The sequence below is a fragment of the Papilio machaon genome, chromosome 18 (genome assembly GCF_912999745.1).
Source record: "Papilio machaon chromosome 18, ilPapMach1.1, whole genome shotgun sequence".
In the NCBI taxonomy this organism is placed as follows: domain Eukaryota; kingdom Metazoa; phylum Arthropoda; class Insecta; order Lepidoptera; family Papilionidae; genus Papilio; species Papilio machaon.
The window spans coordinates 1,031,534-1,050,888 of record NC_060003.1 but is presented as its reverse complement, the minus strand read 5'-3'; the positions used below and the strand labels follow the sequence as shown (position 1 = coordinate 1,050,888).

The window sequence follows — 19,355 nt, the reverse complement described above, 5'->3', positions numbered from 1 at the left end:
GCATATGACAATTTGTGAACATTGAAAAAATTAACGAAATCTTCCAATTGGAATTTCCCAATCAAATTTAAAACTAAGTAACGCTCAACGAATGCTTCCAAAATTGGTTAAAAGCGATTTTTTTATGAAACAATCTGACAGCAAAAAGGAATATTCATTGAATTAAATAAGGTATTTGGAAAGATCAGTTCAATAATTTGACATGTAATTTTTAGAATGAAATGATAAATATTTTAGGACAATTTGATTGAGAGGTAACTTTAGTTAACGGCTTATTTTAGCAGAAAATATCTTTGTCTAAAACAAAGGTCGTAGATTAACCGGCGGAAGTATTTACCGCTCATATAACAATTATTCAACAAACGTCAATATCGAGGTCACAACGAGCATAGTTTCTAAATGAATATTCAGTTCTCGTATTGAATTATGTTTTATTAATCTTTTGTTCTAATTTAACATTAATACGTTTTGTGCAATTTATTATTCTCTCGTCTTAAATTCTATGAAATCTGTAAAGTGACTTTCCTTATATTACAATGAAAGTTAAAGCCCGTATTAAATTAAATGCATAAACAAGAAACAAAGCAATTACAGAAAGTAAATCAGATGTAGGTAGTGATTTAAATGAGATAGATTCAGAAGTGAATAATAAAGTATAATATAAAGAACTAATTGAACTAGAAAGTGATAAAACATTGACTAAAGCGGCAGTTTAACATTTGTAGATAAATGTGTGTTGAATACAATCGATGCAGAAGTGTGTTGTTAAGTAGATGTTAAAGAACTGTATGTACCGATAAATCTCGCATGGGACCTATTATTCGTGACGGGTGTATCATCCGAGTGGTGAATAGCATATGGGTTATTCTTGAGTATCGTGCCGGGTGAAGCGCGGCCGTCGCCCCTGGCGCCGCGAGCCGTCAAGATAGCCACAGAGTCGAAGCTGGCAGTGTGCGGCGGCTGGGGGCAGGCTGGCTACGCACTCGAGGGCTGCGTGGACCCCGGTCTGCTCCGGCCTCCGCAGCCGCACTCAAACCAACTCGGCACCGTGTACGCGACCAAGAGGAGAAGGAGGAATGGAAAGAGGTATGTGCAATTAAACATTGATTGATGTGTAGGTACTACGTACTATATTACCTGCACCTTGTCATAGTAATTACGGGGAGGCTGAAAACCAGCTCGGCCTTTAGTGACAAGCTGAAGGCAGCATCAGCTGAGCCTCTTCCCATTAGCCAAGAACTACTTGTACTTTGTGTCATTTGTTTTTTTTTTTTTTTGGTTAATAATCTGTATTTTTTATCTAACATCAAAGAAATTAATGTTAATAAATATACCTAATCTATGATTTTTTTCCATAAGAAAATTTTTGGTGCTGATCATAACGTTAAGACTGGGATTTTTCTTTCTTTCTTTGTTTCAAATTATGCAATATTTAAAGAACTTAGGAGAAGTAAATCGGTTTGCGAGACCAAGATAAAATTGTCTTCTTCTTTATTTTGAATTTTATTAGTTGAATTATTTATTAATTTAGACATAAAATTTAAACTTCCAAGAATTCAATATACCAGATTCTAGTGTAACTGTTAATTGGACAATGTTGTTTGTGTTATCTAGTTCTTTATTCGTAGTCGCTAGAATACCGTTTCTTGCTGAAACAAGGTTCTGAATGCTGTATTAATTAAACTTACCAAACGATAGAATTTAACAACTGCTATAAGAAAACTTCAAGTCTTTGGTTTATAAAAACATGCTTGTAATCCTTAACTCATTGTATCTGCTTTGAAATTTATTCGACCGTGAATTTTACGCTTTCTCAATACAAAAAACATTGACTATGCATTAAAGTTTAAATATTTATATACAGTTTTAATCTTCATATGATTGGGTTTACGGCAATAACTTTATAACTTCGATGTAAATAACTTCATAACTTCGACGTAAATAATCGTATCCCACTATTTTGCACAATGTTTAATGTTTTTTGAATCGACTTAATGAGTACTTATAACTATTTAGTGAGTGTCTTTGTTAAATTAAAAAGAAAAAAGTTAAGATTTTGGTAGTCTATGGTATGTTGATTTTGTTTGCGACTTAAACAATCTTAAAATGTTATTATTTGTTCAGTTTAAGATACCAACATTCGCTTATAAATGTTTTTTAACCTTTTGAATTTGGAAGGACATTAACCTCGGGCAAGTAATTTCTCTGTTATTCAAGTTACTATAAGTTGATAAAAGTGTGCCAAAACCATAACAAAATTACCCATGAATTATATTTTATTACTTATCAAGGCACTTGACTTAAGATTTTAAATATATTTAACTGTGTGAAAAATTTAATAGTTAAACTGTTCACAAATAAAATCTACCAATTAAAGTACGAAAAAAAAAAATCAAGAATCGTAACAAATTGATTTACTATAAATACGAAATCATAAAAACATCCCGTATGATTGACATCGTTGTAATAGAAATATCAACCTTAAAATTATCAATTTTAGGTGTATTTCAGCTTGTTTCAATATCTGGTGTTTATTGAACGAAGATATTTAGATACTGAAAGAGTTTAATTTCATTGTTCAAGTGAAAATTGTAGTTCCATTATTCCTTACAAGAAATATTATTGGTAAAAGAAAACATCGTTATAAACAGCTTATTGGAAATTAATTAAATCTATTTCGCACCTTATATTCAAAACAAAACATCGGTCAAACTTACAAGTGTATACCGTAAGGTTTTATAAAATTTTTGTGTTAAAAAAACCGTATTTATTAATTAAAATTGTACTAGTTATATATCGATTGGGCCTCAAGTTATTGCATAGTTTATTTTCAATACCGAATCGAATCTGTTTTTAATATACGACAGTAAAGGAACACGCGCGTTGCCATACGATGTCATGTTCAGTATTTTATAGCTTAGTTGTAAAGAGCGTACAAAATGGCGCATTCAAAAATTAGTCGCGGCCTATTATATTGATTCGATTAGTAATTTATGGGGTGAGTAATGGGCGTTGTATCGATACAGTTGAATCGATTCTTGCCGTGAACGTACGACCGTGCGTCGATTATTGCTAATCGAGTGATAATCGAGTAACGGATCAAGACAACTTCACGGATGCGGATACGTCTCTATTCAGCGGAAATATTGCTGGCAATTTATTAATTTGAATAATGCTTCTTTAGAACGATTTAAAAAAAATATAAAATAAAGGATTTATACACATGCATTCATTAATATAACATTTAGAAATAAACACTTAAGGACACATTCAGAACACATTTTTTGGATTTTCTTAAAACAGACGGTTTAAACTTTTAACTTAGTGTCCGGTTCTTTAGGTTTTATCTAAGCCCTGTCGTACGCAAGGCTACGTAAGTCTTCGACACTAATATTGTATCCTTGCGTCGCGAGTATCGCGTTGAGCACGCTTGTAAAAACGTTTTGTAAAAACGTTGAATCGTTGACGCGAGTCGTCGATTCGGTTAATACAGGCATAGTAACTACATGTCAACTGTCTAGATTTGCTCCGCCATCTTGAAAATCGCAGCGACTTTTTCCACGACGTGTACTTACCAAACACATTGAAAGCTACTGGTTTTGTCGACGAAAAGACAAAATGTCAGCGTCACTCGCTGTTCACGATCCTTTTTGACATTGTACTGTGTAAGTCGTTTACGTTACCTTGCGTCATGGCGCCTTAAAGACAATAAGATCTAGATCATACGACTAATCTGTTCGAAATGTCAACAAAAATAGTTGAATGTATCTTATTGTTCTGATAAACTTCGACTATTTACGAGTAACTAATTACTGACTAACATACATTTGTGGCTTTTTACGTGGTGGCATTTTCAAACCTTTTTTACTATAAATTTAAAGAATAAAAAAACATTTTTGCATTAAAATAACATACGTTAATATTAATTTTTCTTTAAATTAATGTGACCTTGAACAACGAAACTTTTCTTATTTTATATACAGTATGTTAATGCATTATATGTTGGATTTATATTGGACTTAGATTTATTAATTATAATCAATTTTATATGTTAAAACATTTCAATTAAGAGCTTCTTTTTTATTTTAATACACCTTGTATCTGTGTAAATGTATATAAAAGGTTAATTTAAATTGTTTTTATGTGTTTTTCTGGAGATAACGCGTGTTTAAACGCCTACAGTAGCGCTTATGTTGATTTATTTTAACGAAGATATGATAGTGAAGGTGTTCTTAAGTGTTTTGAGAGAACAAGTTTCTTTACAGAGTTATTTGGAATTATCTTTTAAACATTCAAAATAGGTATCTCTATAAATGAGAACATAATTTTAAATGGTCAAAGGTTAAAGAATATTAGATTATTCCATCCAGAATTAGTTTCAGCATTTTAAATCTATATATATAAAAGAAAGTCGTGTTAGTTACACTATTTATAACTCAAGAACGGCTGAATCGATTTGACTGAAAATTGGTGGGCAGGTAGCTTAGAACCAGGAAACGGACATAGGATAATTTTTACCCCCTTTTCTATTATTTTATTCCGCGCGGACGGAGTCGCGGGAAAAAGCTAGTCTTATATATAAAATTCTCGAGTCACAATGTTAGTAACCATACTCCTCCGAAACGGCTTGGCCGATTTTTATGAACTTTTATGTGCATTTTCAATAGGTCTGAGAATCGGCTACTTTCTATTTTTCATACCCCTGTTAAGTTTTTTAACTGCACGCAGACGGAATCGCGGGCGCAGCTGGTATTTTATAAATACATCAATTGTCATAAATTAAAAATTACTAGTAGTAGTATTTTTTTAAGATATCTGTTGTTTCCTTCTTTGCGTGGAAAAAAGATCACACTTGGAACCCTGTGTATATATAAAAAATGTATTTTCGATTTTTTAACTTTTTGACATTGCCGAAATACTGGCAATATGATATCCACAGTTTTCGCTGAAAAAAAAAAACAGTGAAAAGAACATGTTTAGAGCAGTAATGCTTAGTACTGGATACTCGCGGGATAATAAGTCTAGTGATAATTTCTAAAACAATCCACTCAAACATTGGACAGCCGTTGACGTGTTCAAACGGCCATGCGACTGTGGACTGGGGTGTGTAATTTTTTCGCCCAGCTACCATAAGACACCTTAATTACCATCGGACCCCACCGGCATCACTCGGCAGATGGGAGATAAGCAACTGCTGTGGCATATGCTGTAACGTACATTTTAATTATTATTTTTTTAATTTTAGAATTACTGATTATACAAATAAAAAGAATATTTCACTGATAAATTCAACCGTTAAGTGGTCACTAAGGGGGACACTTAGTTAAGATTTTTGTATGAGAAATCTAAGGTCAAGATTTAAAGACTTTCCTATAAAAGACGAAAGTCACTTCATGAGTTATTATTTACATAATTTTAACATAGTTGCCGTAAACTTAAATTAAGTGACTGTTTAAGTGACCATTAAATCTATGAGTAAATGAAACTGAGAGTCTTTAAAAAATAAATAAAATAAAACTGATCTGAGAACTTTGTAGCGTTTAAGTCTTTTCTACTAGTACTCGTAGGAAAAGTTTATTAAAATCTGTTTTAATTTAACAAAAAAAGAAATACGTTAAGAATTATTATTATTTATTTATAATATAATTATAATGTTGAATGTCTCTGGATATATTAATATAGGAATCGCGAATTCAGACACGGTAGCTTATAAAGAAGGTTGCGATGTACGCACGCGTCGGCATTCCCACCTGCTTCGCAGATGGTCTGTACTGACTGATTGCAGTTTTACTTATAACTGTACGATTCTAAATATCCACTTATTCTTGTTATCTTTAACTTTAAAAACGTGAGTTTTTACCGCCAAAATGTATGTGCCAAAACACATTTCTCTATCTAAATTTTAAAAGAATATAAATATAAAAATTTCGATTGATTTATATATCTGTGGAACTCAGGGGAAGAAAACTAATTGAATGGCACTTCAAACATCAAAATCCGTTCCGAAAGAAGTTTGACATACACGCATACAGTCCAGTCAATCGGTTTAAAAATTAATGTAAGTTTTTCAAAATTTATGAGAGAGATGACAAGTTATTAATGTTATATTTTACAGCAGTAAAACATACTGTAAGTAATTGATAACCTATTAGATTTATAAACAGTGAGTTTATACTGGATCACAGTGTACAGCCCGTCAGTACATAATGATGGTTCAGCCGATCATTTGATAGCAATTCATGTAACTATCAGCTACTTCTCGCTAGGTAAATTACTCTTAACCCCGACGCTTATATTTAACTGGAGACTACCCATTGATTGGTGCTTGAGATTGGATAATATCAGCTATTGAACATTACTTTGTAGAACGTTTAAATCTTTTTTACCGAGAAAAATTAAATCCCGACTGACTCAAGTGGATTATGTTTGTTACACGTTTGTATGTAGGTTTGTATTAGAATTTATTGTGATTGTCTGTTAATTAAATGACTATATCGATTGTGACGAAAAAGGTATTGAATGGTTTGAAGTGATTCGGTTTGTATTCTTCCAGTGAGTGTCATAGAGGTACCATCAGGTTTTTGATACTTTTAATTAATAATATTACCAGTAAATAACGAGCAAACAAGTAAATAAAAAGCGTCGGTTGCTAAGGGGTTAAGTCAAGTCTTGCAATCTGCAGTTCCTGGGTTCAAATCATGTATCAATGTGTTTTTCGTTTTACATATGTACATTTATCCGACGTTCTTACGGTGAAGGAAAACATCGTGATGCAACCTTGATATATCTGAGAAGAAATTTAAAGATATATGTGAAGTCAACCAACTCGCACTGGGCCAACGTAGTTGATTATGGCCTAGTCACCCCTAACTTGGGGAGGCTCCGAGCCCCTCAGTGGGGACGTATAGTGAACTGATGATGAAGTAAATAACTCCTTTGCCACATTCGAGTATAAAAATACTCAAAACAGAATTATTACTTAATAATTTTATCACAAGCTTAATTCAAGACTTGTTTTTTATGCGGTAGACACCTTCTTGTATTTAAAAGGCTTCAAGTCGTTTCACGCCAAAGATTAAACTGCGGTATTTAATATACCGCTAATAATTAGACCTCATTAATGATCGTGGTTAGCAATTGTATGGGTGACCGGTTGAGCGGTATTCAGTTTGAAAGGACCCACCTTTAGCACCTCTGACATTCCAAAACAATTTATCACATAACTAGTTGTCGCCCGATACTCCGTCCGCATGGAATTAAAAAAAAAAAACTTAAATAGCCTATGTGTTCTTCCAGACTATGTTCTACAGCTATGCCGAATTTCATCAAGATCCATTGAGCCATACCCTAGATACCTTCAAACAAACAAACATCCATCCATCCATCTAATTATTCACATTTAAAATAATAATTAATAATATTACCATGTGGCGTATGAAATTGACTACCATTATTCCGATAGTCGTATGGTGAATGGACAGATAGCGAAGAGCTTCGACCAACATCTTAAGAAGAAGCTCTAAGAAGGTCTCGCTAAGCAGTTGGATTAAGGGCCTGATACAAAAGGCAGTTATTTTAGAAACCGCGCGTATAGTGAGAATGTTCCTGTCTCTGTAGCCCTCACCACTGGTTGCTTGAGTCATGGGATTCTGAGCCGGTGGCATACTTTTTTTTTATATAATATATTTTGTTAATTTTTTATAAAATTTATTATAAAGATAATAAGGTAATAAATGAATATGTTGATAATAATAATAATATTTCAAATACTAATTACATTTAGAATATTTGTAACCTTTTATACTTTGTCAGAACTGAAAAAAAAAAACCGAAAAAATTGACATTATTTTTTTCTACACAATCCAAATATTCTGGGCATTACTCATATTTAGAGATGTCTTTTACAATGTAAAGATTTTGATTTGTAACAGACACATAGAATCAGTCAGTCTAGAATGAGAGATTTTTAAACGAGATGTGGGAAAACAAGCGTCAAACCGATGTGTTCACAACTCCCACAGATATCCGCAACACTAGTGATACTAAAGATGTGTAAACGTATTAAGCAAAATCCGTATTTATTTCCTTATATTAAATATAAAAGTGGTTAATTATTTATCATCTTTCTACTAATTTTATGTGAAGCCGTTTGTTTTTAACGGATGTGATGCAATAAAAATAGTTTTCTGACAAACAGTTATAACGTCTTTTGTGTTGTTGTTCACATTTTCAACTACGTTTTATGCATTTCAATTAAGTATAACCTGAGGTGCTTCTGCCTTTTGTAATAATTGAGACAATCTATATTTTTACCTATCTATATGAATTCCACGTAACAGAGTTAATGCAAAATTATGTGCTTCGTTTGAATGGAAAAACACTAACGGAATGTTTTTTTTTTAAGTTTACTGAAAACTGAATAGATGTTACAATACTTTTTATTGTTATAATTATTCAATTCATAATTTAAATATTGTGGTATAAATATATTTGTTTTATCCTTATTGATATTATATAAGTAAAATAAATCGAACGCATTTAATTTAAAATGTTAAATTGATAATTATTTTAAAGTAAGTCTTCAGCTTTACGTCCTTTAAAAATTGCAAATAAAAAAAAGAAACCGACTTAAAAATAGTCACTTTAAAATGACATCATAATTCCTTTTCCTTAAGTATAAATGTTAATTTTAATCTGTTATTAGTTAAATATTCGATCATAAACATAGGTAAATCCAAAAATATAGACAGTTCTTGGCGTTACCTTTTATTGATATATTAAAACACCTGGGCATAATCGTTTAATGTATACCATCTTTTAAATGTAAACAAGTAATTGTCACAACGTATACAATGTAAGGTAAATGGTATACTGAGCTGAACTAAAAACCTAATGCAATTCACACGAGGGCAGAGCTATAGTTGGTGCAGTAGCTAGATAGCGTAGTAACTATTTGAACACACTTTGTACAGAAGGCAATATAAATCTTCGAAACCCGGCGACTTAAAACGCTAAGCGACTTACGTATTCTAATGATATAGAGGTTACAATATAACGCAATGTTGACATATCTATCTGTTATCGCCAAAGACAATCGCAAACTGTTTGTTAAGAACGTTGTTAGAAAATTCACTATAATTTTCGAGATGGTAGAGCAAATCTATACAGTTGATATTATGTCACTATGCCTATTCTCACAGAATAGACTAGTCGCGTTAACTATACAACGTTGTGTGCACAGAGCATGCGCAACGCGATTCTAGCGTTGCAATCATAAAATTTTAGTTTCAACAATTTACATTACCTTGTGTACGAAGAGCTTTACAGTTTAAACAATAGCAATACTGTACTATACACTGCCCTGCGTCATTGTTCTGTCCTCGTATGAAACTAGAGCTTGATTGACAAGGCATGCGACATCGCAGCTCTTTAGTTTTTATTATCTTACTAGCTTTTACCCGCGACTGCGTCCGCGCGGAATAAAAAAAAAATTGAAAAAAGGGGTAAAATTATCCTATGTCCGTTTCCTGGTTCTAAGCTACCTGCCCACCAATTTTCAGTCAAATCGATTCAGCCGTTCTTGTGTTATAAATAGTGTAACTAACACGACTTTCTTTTATATATATAGATTGTGACATTATACGAACATTTATAGGAGGTGGTTGTTATCAAAGAAGGTGTAGGCGTAATATTGCCTTTTAATATAGTAGTTTTTGATAATTAAGCGCGTGTAAGGAGAATTTCATGTCTAAATAGAGTTGTTTTAAAGAAGTAATTTATGAAAAAAAGTCTTATACTTTGTAACCACAAGTAAGATGTACTTTAAAATAAGGAGTGCATAGTTTTTAAATGTGAATCAAATAGTTTTTCTTTTGTTAGCGTAAAAACGTTAATACTAAGTCGTTAAATTTAGAAAATTAGGCAAATTAGTTATTTTAATTACTTTTATTTAAGGACTAGCCATTGCTCGCAACATTATCTACCTAAATAAAAAAATAAGCTAAGTTACTACAACATGCATCAGTTAGCTTCCATAAAAGTCCCGGTACAATTGGTCCAGCTGTTTCGGAGATTATCTGAAACAAACTCGGATTTGCGTACAGATAGACTGACGGACAACAATTTTAAAAATTGATTTTTCGTTATAACGAACTCGAATACATTATGTGCATGACATGTTATATATTAGATATTAGCTGTCGCCGCGCAGAATTAAAAAAAATAGGTAGCCTATGTGTTCTTCCAGATTGTGTTCCACATTCGTTGACCCATTACGGAGACACCTTCTAACATCTATTCATCTAAACTTTTGCATTTATAATATTAGTAAGATTGTAAACACTTTTATTATATGCATACATTAATTCGCGATTATATTTAAGTTACTCTGTCGGTTTTATTTTGAATTGTGCATCCCAAATAATCGATTTTGAAGAGTAACGTGTTCCATTTCTATTTTACAACCAGTTGTGTGAATTCAATTTGATGTTTAATTATAAACTGTAAAACATTCCAACTTAAGGATGCGTCCTAACCTCAAGTTCCTATCAAAGCAGGTGCAAATTTCTTCTTTAATTTACTAAAATAAGACAACTAATTAGCGCTCCAACTCATTACAAGTTTAATACTAATTAAATGGCACGAAACATAACTGTTGCTTTCTTGACAAATTAAACATGTGTACATGTGCACAATAATGCCCTTCGTACACAAAGCTAAGTAAATCTTCGATACCCGGCGATTTTAGTGGCTAAGCAACGTATTACAAAGTCATAGAAGCTCGCTCGCTGTTTATCAATAACGTTGTGAGAAAAGTCGCTGCGATTTACAAGATGGTGGATCAAATTAGTACCTTAATAGTTAACCTTATGTAAATTCGTTTTAGCCGACCGAATAGATGACTGTCGTCAACGATTTAAGGTTGTGTGTATGGAGCGCGCAATACGATACTACGAAAATTTAAGTTGTTTGTGTACGAAGGGCCTAAGCGTTTAATTCTACTGCAGCGATACTTGTTATAAATATTGTTGTCTCAGTTTTGTTAAAGTGAATAAAAGGGATGGCAACACATTAATACAAGCGTCAGTCAGTGAAGTACAATAATATTGCAAATTATATGTGAGTGAAGTAAATTTTTGAATTTATCAGCCTTTAAAATTAAAAAAAAAACAATGAGTTATACTTTGTAAGTGTAACCCGTCTGGTTGGATATTTATCTCTTAAAAAAGTCAAACAATATGACCACTAGATGTCATAATGGAAATTATAAATACCGGGAAAATTACTCTTTTGTGGAAAAAAAAATTTCCACATTCTAAAGATCTGGCAAATTTTCAGCAACAAAATATTGTTAGTTAACTTTTCTGTATAACTTTGTAGTGGAATGAACGGCGTATTTTTCTTCAAGGTATTTTTACCCATCCAGCTCTGGTATTTGAAGATTAATAGGATTAGCGAGGAAATAAATCACAAGAATCTATTTTATTTTTCTAAATGAAATGCGGCTAACGGAATTCAATAATAATTCATTTGGAATTATGTTGTGGTTTTCAAAAGATAGAGTTTTTAATAGATTTATTTAGAAAACCTGAAATACCGATTATAAAGCAAAAGGTCTTGTGAAAGTGTCTACTAGGAATAAAAAAAAAACTAAATGAATTGCCTATGTATTCTTCCAGAGCATAGCCTAAAAGAAACATCTAAGTCAAATTTAAACGAGATCCATGCATACGTTCTGGAGATATGTTCTATTAAACATCCATCCATCCATCCATACATCTAATTATTCCCATTTATACTGTTAGTAAGATAATGAAAACAATTGTGAATGTAATCTTAAGGATCGATTATAGGGTTCGGATGTATTTCTGAGCGGATTAAATGCTTACTCTAAAAAGAACTATGGCAATTTTCACCAAGTACGGCATTAATCCGTTCACGCTTCGTTGTACTTTGGCAGTTGTTGAGAATGGCAACGAAGGAGTATTCTTACGGTTGTTGACTCCGCAGTTGTTTAGTTTTTTTTTCAACAAATAAGGGCAACAAACATACAAAACTATATTATACTATTGTAACATGATTATTACATGCGATACAATGTTGGTATTTTTGAATAATGAAGAAAAGAACACAGGAAATGAAAGATGGGAAATTTCTTTTATTAGTTATCTTTGCTTAATGATTAACTTACATTTAATGTGAAGTAATAATTAACCATCTGTTTGGATTTCAATTAATGTACAATGTTGCACTTTATTCGTGTGAACTTTCTTAGTAAGATTCTGTAATTGAAAAAGAGCTAATGCTCGTAAACCAACGAAGCAGAGCTTTTAAATTTTTTTTGAGACACTTTACCCCTTCTCACTTTTTTCATCTTAAATTAATTACATATTACATAATTTAAAAAAGTCTATAACATGCCTACGTGCATCAGCTACCTTCCCGTCAAAGTCCCGTCAAAATCGGTCCAACGGTTCCGAAGATTAGCCATAACAAACGCGGCCTTGCGGACAGACAGACAGTAAACATTTAAAAAATTGATTTTTCGTTGTCAACGCAAACTTATCATGTATACGAAATATATTTTGGAGTTTATCAATGAAAACAAACAATCAAATCTTTCCTAATTAATATATTAGTATATATTTGCATTAGTATCGAAGTTCTTGGTAATATATTTTTCTAAGAAGACAGAAAAAAATAATAGAAAAGTTTTCATAATGCATTATAATGTTAAAAATGAAATAGACCGGTGAATACAACTCAGAGAGTTAATTGCACAGACAACCCCTCTCTATACCGTTATATAAGACGTTTATGGTAATCTTAGACTAAGCGGTACTTAGGGGGCCAGTTCTACCACTCGTCATTCTTTGTAAGTAATTATAGAAAGTTATATGCAAGGGATGAACGGCTTATGAATTAAATGAAAAAAAAACTGTTTATTGAACACAATAAAGGTTAACCGTGGGTTTCTGAGACCAAAATCTCCATTTAAAACATATCGTTATCTCTGTTTTGCATGTTTATGTTTTACAAGCTTTTACCCGTGACTCCGTCCGCGCGGAACAAAAAATAGAAAACGGGGTAAAAATTATCCTATGTCCGTTTCCTGGTTCTAAGCTACCTGCCCACCAATTTTCAGTCAAATCGATTCAGCCGTTGAGTTATAAATAGTGTAACTAACACGACTTTCTTTTATATATATAGATTTGGTGATTTCCTAGGCAATGCCTCTATCTTAACACATTCAATGCTGTAAAATAATTGTCACGTCATTAAAGTAAACTCGCGAGTCGGTGTCATTGTACGTGTTAAAGGGTTGATACTTATTATGTGTAAGTTATGCGTTTAAGTTTATCAAGTACGTTAAAGCATACACCTGTTTGATACATCTGCTGTTAATGCATTTTGAGTATTAAATATACAGTCAGGACTATCCGCGGTATTCCACTTAAAGTAAAATTGTCTTGTTCCTTGCAATAAGATAAACTCCACCCCTTTTACAAAATAACCAATTAGGTAGCAGTGAGTGTGCAACCGATAACATAATCATAAAAAGAAATTATACGTAAAGTAAAAAAAAGTCAAGGTGGAATACCGCCAGTTTCCCTGATAGTACTCACTTCACTATATTTATAAAGTTTACGTACGATATAGCATAAAACGTTTTGTTGATGAAATGTGTGATTGTTTCGACATGATAGTTTAATCCGGGTATTTTCCAATAAAATACTATTTGCCACATTCTTCTACGATCACTGGCAACCTTACTTACTTTTGCGTCATTAATTTCCTTTGTAATTCGATCAATTCAAGCGTAATAAAAACGAAAGACCGTAGTAGGGGCAAAAGAAAACACCAATTATTTGTCGTGTTGTAAAATTGCAATAAATTGTCGTGGATTCGTGGACATGTAACTGTTTCTAAAAAAAAAAATATAATTAACAATGTTGTATCGTAGAAAGTCTGATTCCGTTGTGAATCCGTGTTTATGCTAATGGGGTGAGCAGAGCATGTAAAGATTAATTTTCTTCGTATACACGTCATCAATTGACAGTTACACCATTTCTATAATTGTGGTTAGTGGCTGTGCGTTATAATTTTACTTATTTCGTGCGACGTATAATCGTATAAATCTTTATTCACGTGTCTTATTTGTCTAGCATGTTATGGTTGAACAAAATAAGACATTGTGGCCCGCAACAAGAATAATTAATACTCAAGTGTGATAGAATTTTAATATGTTTAAACTTATATTTATATTTGTGACCTACATTCTTAAGAAAAACATTACAATTTTAAGACTTAATTTAATTACGAGATGTCTGCGACTCCGTCCGCGCGGAATTAAAAAAAGTACTAAATAGCCTTTGTGTTCATCCATCCATCCATCCATCCATCCATCCATCCATCTAAACTTTCCCATTTATAATGTTAGTAAGGTAGATGTCACCCGCTACTCCGTCCGCATGGAATTAAAGAATGTTTAGTAGTCTATGTGTTCTCCAGACAATGTTCTAGAGCTGTGTCAAATTTCATAAAGATCCGTTGAGCCGTTCAGAGATACGTACTAACAAAAATCCATCTATGTTAACTTTCGCATTAATGATATGAGTAAGATTTGCAATAGATTATTTATTTATTAGAAACTAGCTTTTACCCGCGAATCCGTCCGCGCGGAATAAAAAAAATGCACACAAGAAAAAAAGTTCCTATGTCCGTCTTATAGATCTAAGCTACCTCCCCATCAATTTTCAGCTAAATCAGTTCGACCGATCTTGAGTTATAAATAGTATAACTAACACGACTTTCTTTTATATATATACTAGCTTTTACCCGCGACTCCGTCCGCGCGGAATAAAAATAAATAGAAAACGGGGTAAAAATTATCCTATGTCTGTTTCCTGGTTCTAAGCTACCTGCCCACCAATTTTCAGTCAAATAGATTCAGCAGTTCTTGAGTTATAAATAGTGTAACTAACACGACTTTCTTTTATACATATAGATTTTATTGTAGATATAGATATTGTATACGCTATACTTTATGTTTACACAATTTTCTTGTTCTACGAATCGACATTGACTGATTATCTCAGACGATCTTCCCATGGAAAAAGAAAAAGATGATCTAACGATATCCCATTAATGTTTGTGTTGTTACTGTTTCATTACTATCCACGAAATAATCGCGATACTTCTATTATTAACAATTTCTTTGCACTGCTTTCTAATTTCCGATCTTTAGGATTATCAACAGTACAATCGAAATTGAGTTGTATTCTATTTGTTTTTCGGTTCATTTTCAATTGCATTGACTTGATCACTTACACCGTTAGATATAAGATGTCTGTAATACACATTAATCATACGAAACTAAATTGTTTAGTAGCAATTGTTAAGTACAATGCAATTTGGTTTTACTGTCTTTGTAATACAGTTGAATTTAGCGTGTGATCTGCTTCGTTTTAAGGCAAGCGCACACTGACATGTAGAGATTGACATTTAAACGCCAAAATGGAAGTGAAAGGCTGAGAAGGCGATATTTTTTTGATTAAAATTGGAAAATAATTGCGTCTCCCACGAGGTTGCGATGGTTCACGTAACTGTCGGTTTGTTTTTTCGGTTCTAATCGTTTAGTTCTCGGTTGGAACTGGTTATTTCCGGTTATTTTAGTAAATCTAAACGCACTTTACTGTGTCTATTTCTCCCAGCACTTATGATATCACAATTTTTCTTACTGTAATTGTAGTAAGAAATAAGAACATTTAAATTCAGTCAGTCTTTGATATAAAATAAATAAATAAGTAAAATAAAAAAATAAACTTTATTGTTTTTCCCCTATGGGGGGCATAGGGGAAAAACAATAAAGTTTTTTTTTTCACACAGGCACACGCACAGATCACAAATATACAACTGTATTTAAACAGATTACAAGTAAATTTTACGAAGTGGGTTTGATTTTAATTAATTATGATACATTGAAATTTGCAGTTTGATGAATGTTACTATAGGACTTTGCTGTTAAAGTTACAGTACAAATTAAAACATTTCTGATAATGTTTTCCAAAATTCATCAGTCAACATATTAGTTCTAAGAGCTCGGTGACCTCCCAATCCGGTAATAATAATGAAGTAACAGCCGAGCCGAGGCTCCTGAGGGAGCCCTCGAGCCTAGTTACTCTTAAACGTGGTTTAGGCTAAGCGCTATCTGCGACCGGCTACCTCAAGCCCAGTGAAACTGTAAATGCCTCCACAAGGCAAACAGTGACTACTCAGTCACAAAAAAGCATTTTAGATTAGATAATTATGACTGAAAGAAAATGTAGCAAACGTACGTTTCAATATTGGCTCCTTAATACTTTTAATCTATGTAGAATTTATAAAATTTATAATCTATTTTAACAGATGTCGGATCCATTTTACGATCTAACAGAAAACCTATAAACAAATATCATTGTCATCCCTTTTACACGCTTTAAAACAACGAGACAAGAATATATTTTTTACAGGTGCTTTAATATTAACCATGGTTAGTATCGGGGCAAGTGAAGCCACTGCCAGGTTGCATTTAATACCTTTGTCGAATTACGAAAATTTACCGCCAATTTTAACTGCGCTCCTGACATTTGTTGCAAACGCATTCGCAACATCTGCCTCTATAATCAGTTGAATTAAAATTATTTTTAAAATTACATCTGAACATGGGTGGCCAGTACTATTATAACTGCTATTAGAAAAAAAACTATTTAAATTAGCTCATTCAAACATTCTGATATAATAGCCAATTATTTATTAAAAAGAAAAATATTTATAATGCATTTTACTGCGCAAATTAGGCAGCACTACAGAAATGGAAATAACGAGGTCTGACGTGTCAAAAGTAAAAAACTTTAAGCCCCCTATACACACAAGGCAGCATAAGTCTTCGAATTCGGAGATTAAAGTCACTAAGCGACTTACGTCGCGTCGCTTGCATTTCTGTCTGTCATTGAAAATGACAGTCGTTCTCAACATGTTTGACAAAGTCTGCAATTTTCAAGTTGGTGGAGCAAATATATACAGTTGATATGAAAACCGGAGTATTTATAAATATTACATTGACATATGTTTTAGATACTAGTGTTTATGATATTTTTAATTAAGTTTTATTTTATCAAGATTACCTTTTAATGTTCACTGATATTTGTATGCATGATGACGTGGCCATTCGTTGCATATATGTGTGGGTGTATGTGTACGTGTGTGCGTAGACAATGATAGTAATTACGTAATGATAAGTCATTTAAACGTTGCCCGCGGTGCGGGTGAAGCGAGCTTAATATGAGAGTACCGACAGCAACACAATTCGATTTTATTCCAATATTAAATTTCTAATTTAATTAAATATTCATATAAAAACAGACTGTATTGCTGTCAAATATCACTTATACTTAAGAAATAAATTAAGTTTAAAATTGATATCTTGCTTAGTAAGAACAGTTTTAAATATTAAATTGAGTAAAATTACGAAATATTCGTAAACTAAAATGTGAATTGATTAACAAAAGTTTTAATTAAACGCTTAAAAATATTACATACTAAATATGTTAAATAATGCAGAAAGCTGCAAAAAAATAAACGTTTTTTTTAATATCGGCAATGTAAACAATGGTAAAATTACAAATGTTAATTTTATTTTTGAACACCTTTCTCGTTTTCCCTTTATTAGGTAAATGTTGACAGGGTTCTTGTCGAAACTAAAGTTTATTTTAAATTTATTTCTTTCGTATGTCCGACTTAATTGTATTATTTAAGACTTCGTAGATGTTAAACTGTCATACTGATTAATTGACGGTTCTTTTGACGTCGAATTCACAGGACATGCTTTTAAATGTTACAATGTATGGAGATAACTTCTTTGTAGTTAAATTAAATTGATGACTGCTTTCAAACTAAATGGTCTAGGATTCAATCGTTGTTATAATTCTAAAGATTAAATCACAGTATTTTAAAAAAATATATCTTTTGTAAATTTTACTTTATAGTTTGTCTAATATGTGCATACATTTATAAAATTACCTCAATTAATGATGCATTTAATTTGAATAAAAAAAGAGAATAGCATTCGAAAATAATAACGAATAATAACTGCTATTTAATATTAAAAAAAAAACAACACTATAATTTTCTTGCTGACCGTACGTATAGATTTCGTGGAACAAATTCCGAAACATTTGTTTGATGCGGTATAATAAGAGTCAATTATGAAAAACTTACATCTGTACAAATTTGTATAACTTTAAATGCAACAAATAATATTTTCTACATTGTTACTGTTATAATGAGATGTTTCTAATCGTGATCGTTTAAGAAGTGTTTATATTAATTACATCATAAAGATATGTTAATTTATATCTTAGAATTATAATTATACTAGCTGTCGCCGGTAAGAGCGTCGGTGGTTCAGGGGTTAAGCACTTGACTTGCAATCTGCAAGTCCTTGGTTCGAATCCCGCCATGTACCAATGTGTTTTTCGATTTTCGATTTACATATGTACATTTATCCGACGTTCTTACGGTGAAGGAAAACATCGTGATGCAACCAGCACATATCTGAGAAGTAATTCAATGTTATGTGTGAAGTCAACCAACCCGCACTTGGCCAGCGTGGTTGACTATGGCCTAGTCACCCCTAACTTGGGGTAGGCTCCGAGCCCCTCGGTGGGGACGTATAGTGAGCTGATGATAGCTGTCGCCCGCGACACCGTCCCCGCGGTATAAAACACTTAATAAGTAGCCTATGTGTTCCTTCAGAATATGTTTTACATCTGTGCGAAATTTCATCAATATCCGTTGAACAGTTTCGGAGATGCCTTCTAACAGACCATCCATCCAATAAGATGTCTCACTATTTAGAGTATAATAATTTGCATTATTTTTGACTTAATTGAATATTGGGGGAGGTAAGAGCGGACATATTTGGACAATAACATATTGCTGTTTCAGTTTTCTCCATACTTAATGAGAGGGATGCTAATATGCTTTTCTAAATCTGTTTTGAATACCTAGTAATAGTTAATGATTTCACTAATTTAAACCAACCATTTGTATCTCATTCAAGGTTTAAATGGGTTGTTTTATCAATAAAAAAACTTTTAAATAAATCCAACCGTAGCGAAGAAAACTATTACATTATCACATACTAAAATTGTATCGTCTCGGTTGAAATAACTTTGAAAGTAATTAAAAAAAAAACTCAACTCGTTTGATTGCCCGACTGAATGACTGGGTTCTGGGAATGCCGGCCTCTTTGTCCAATGAAACTGATTCGAGGGAATTGTTTAAGCTGCCATAACGTATACGAAGCGATATCC

The 19,355-nt window shown here is 32.5% G+C and overlaps 1 protein-coding gene across 1 annotated transcript in view; it reads left to right on the top strand.

The window, feature by feature from the left end:
- The first annotated feature begins 873 nt into the window (after nt 1-873).
- The window catches only part of LOC106707920 (aryl hydrocarbon receptor), a 90,433-nt gene continuing 71,951 nt past the window's right edge, over nt 874-19,355 (top strand). The window contains exon 1 of the mRNA XM_045682093.1: nt 874-1,086. The gene's annotated coding sequence lies outside the window, so the exon portion shown is untranslated. The remainder of the gene's footprint in view (nt 1,087-19,355) is intronic.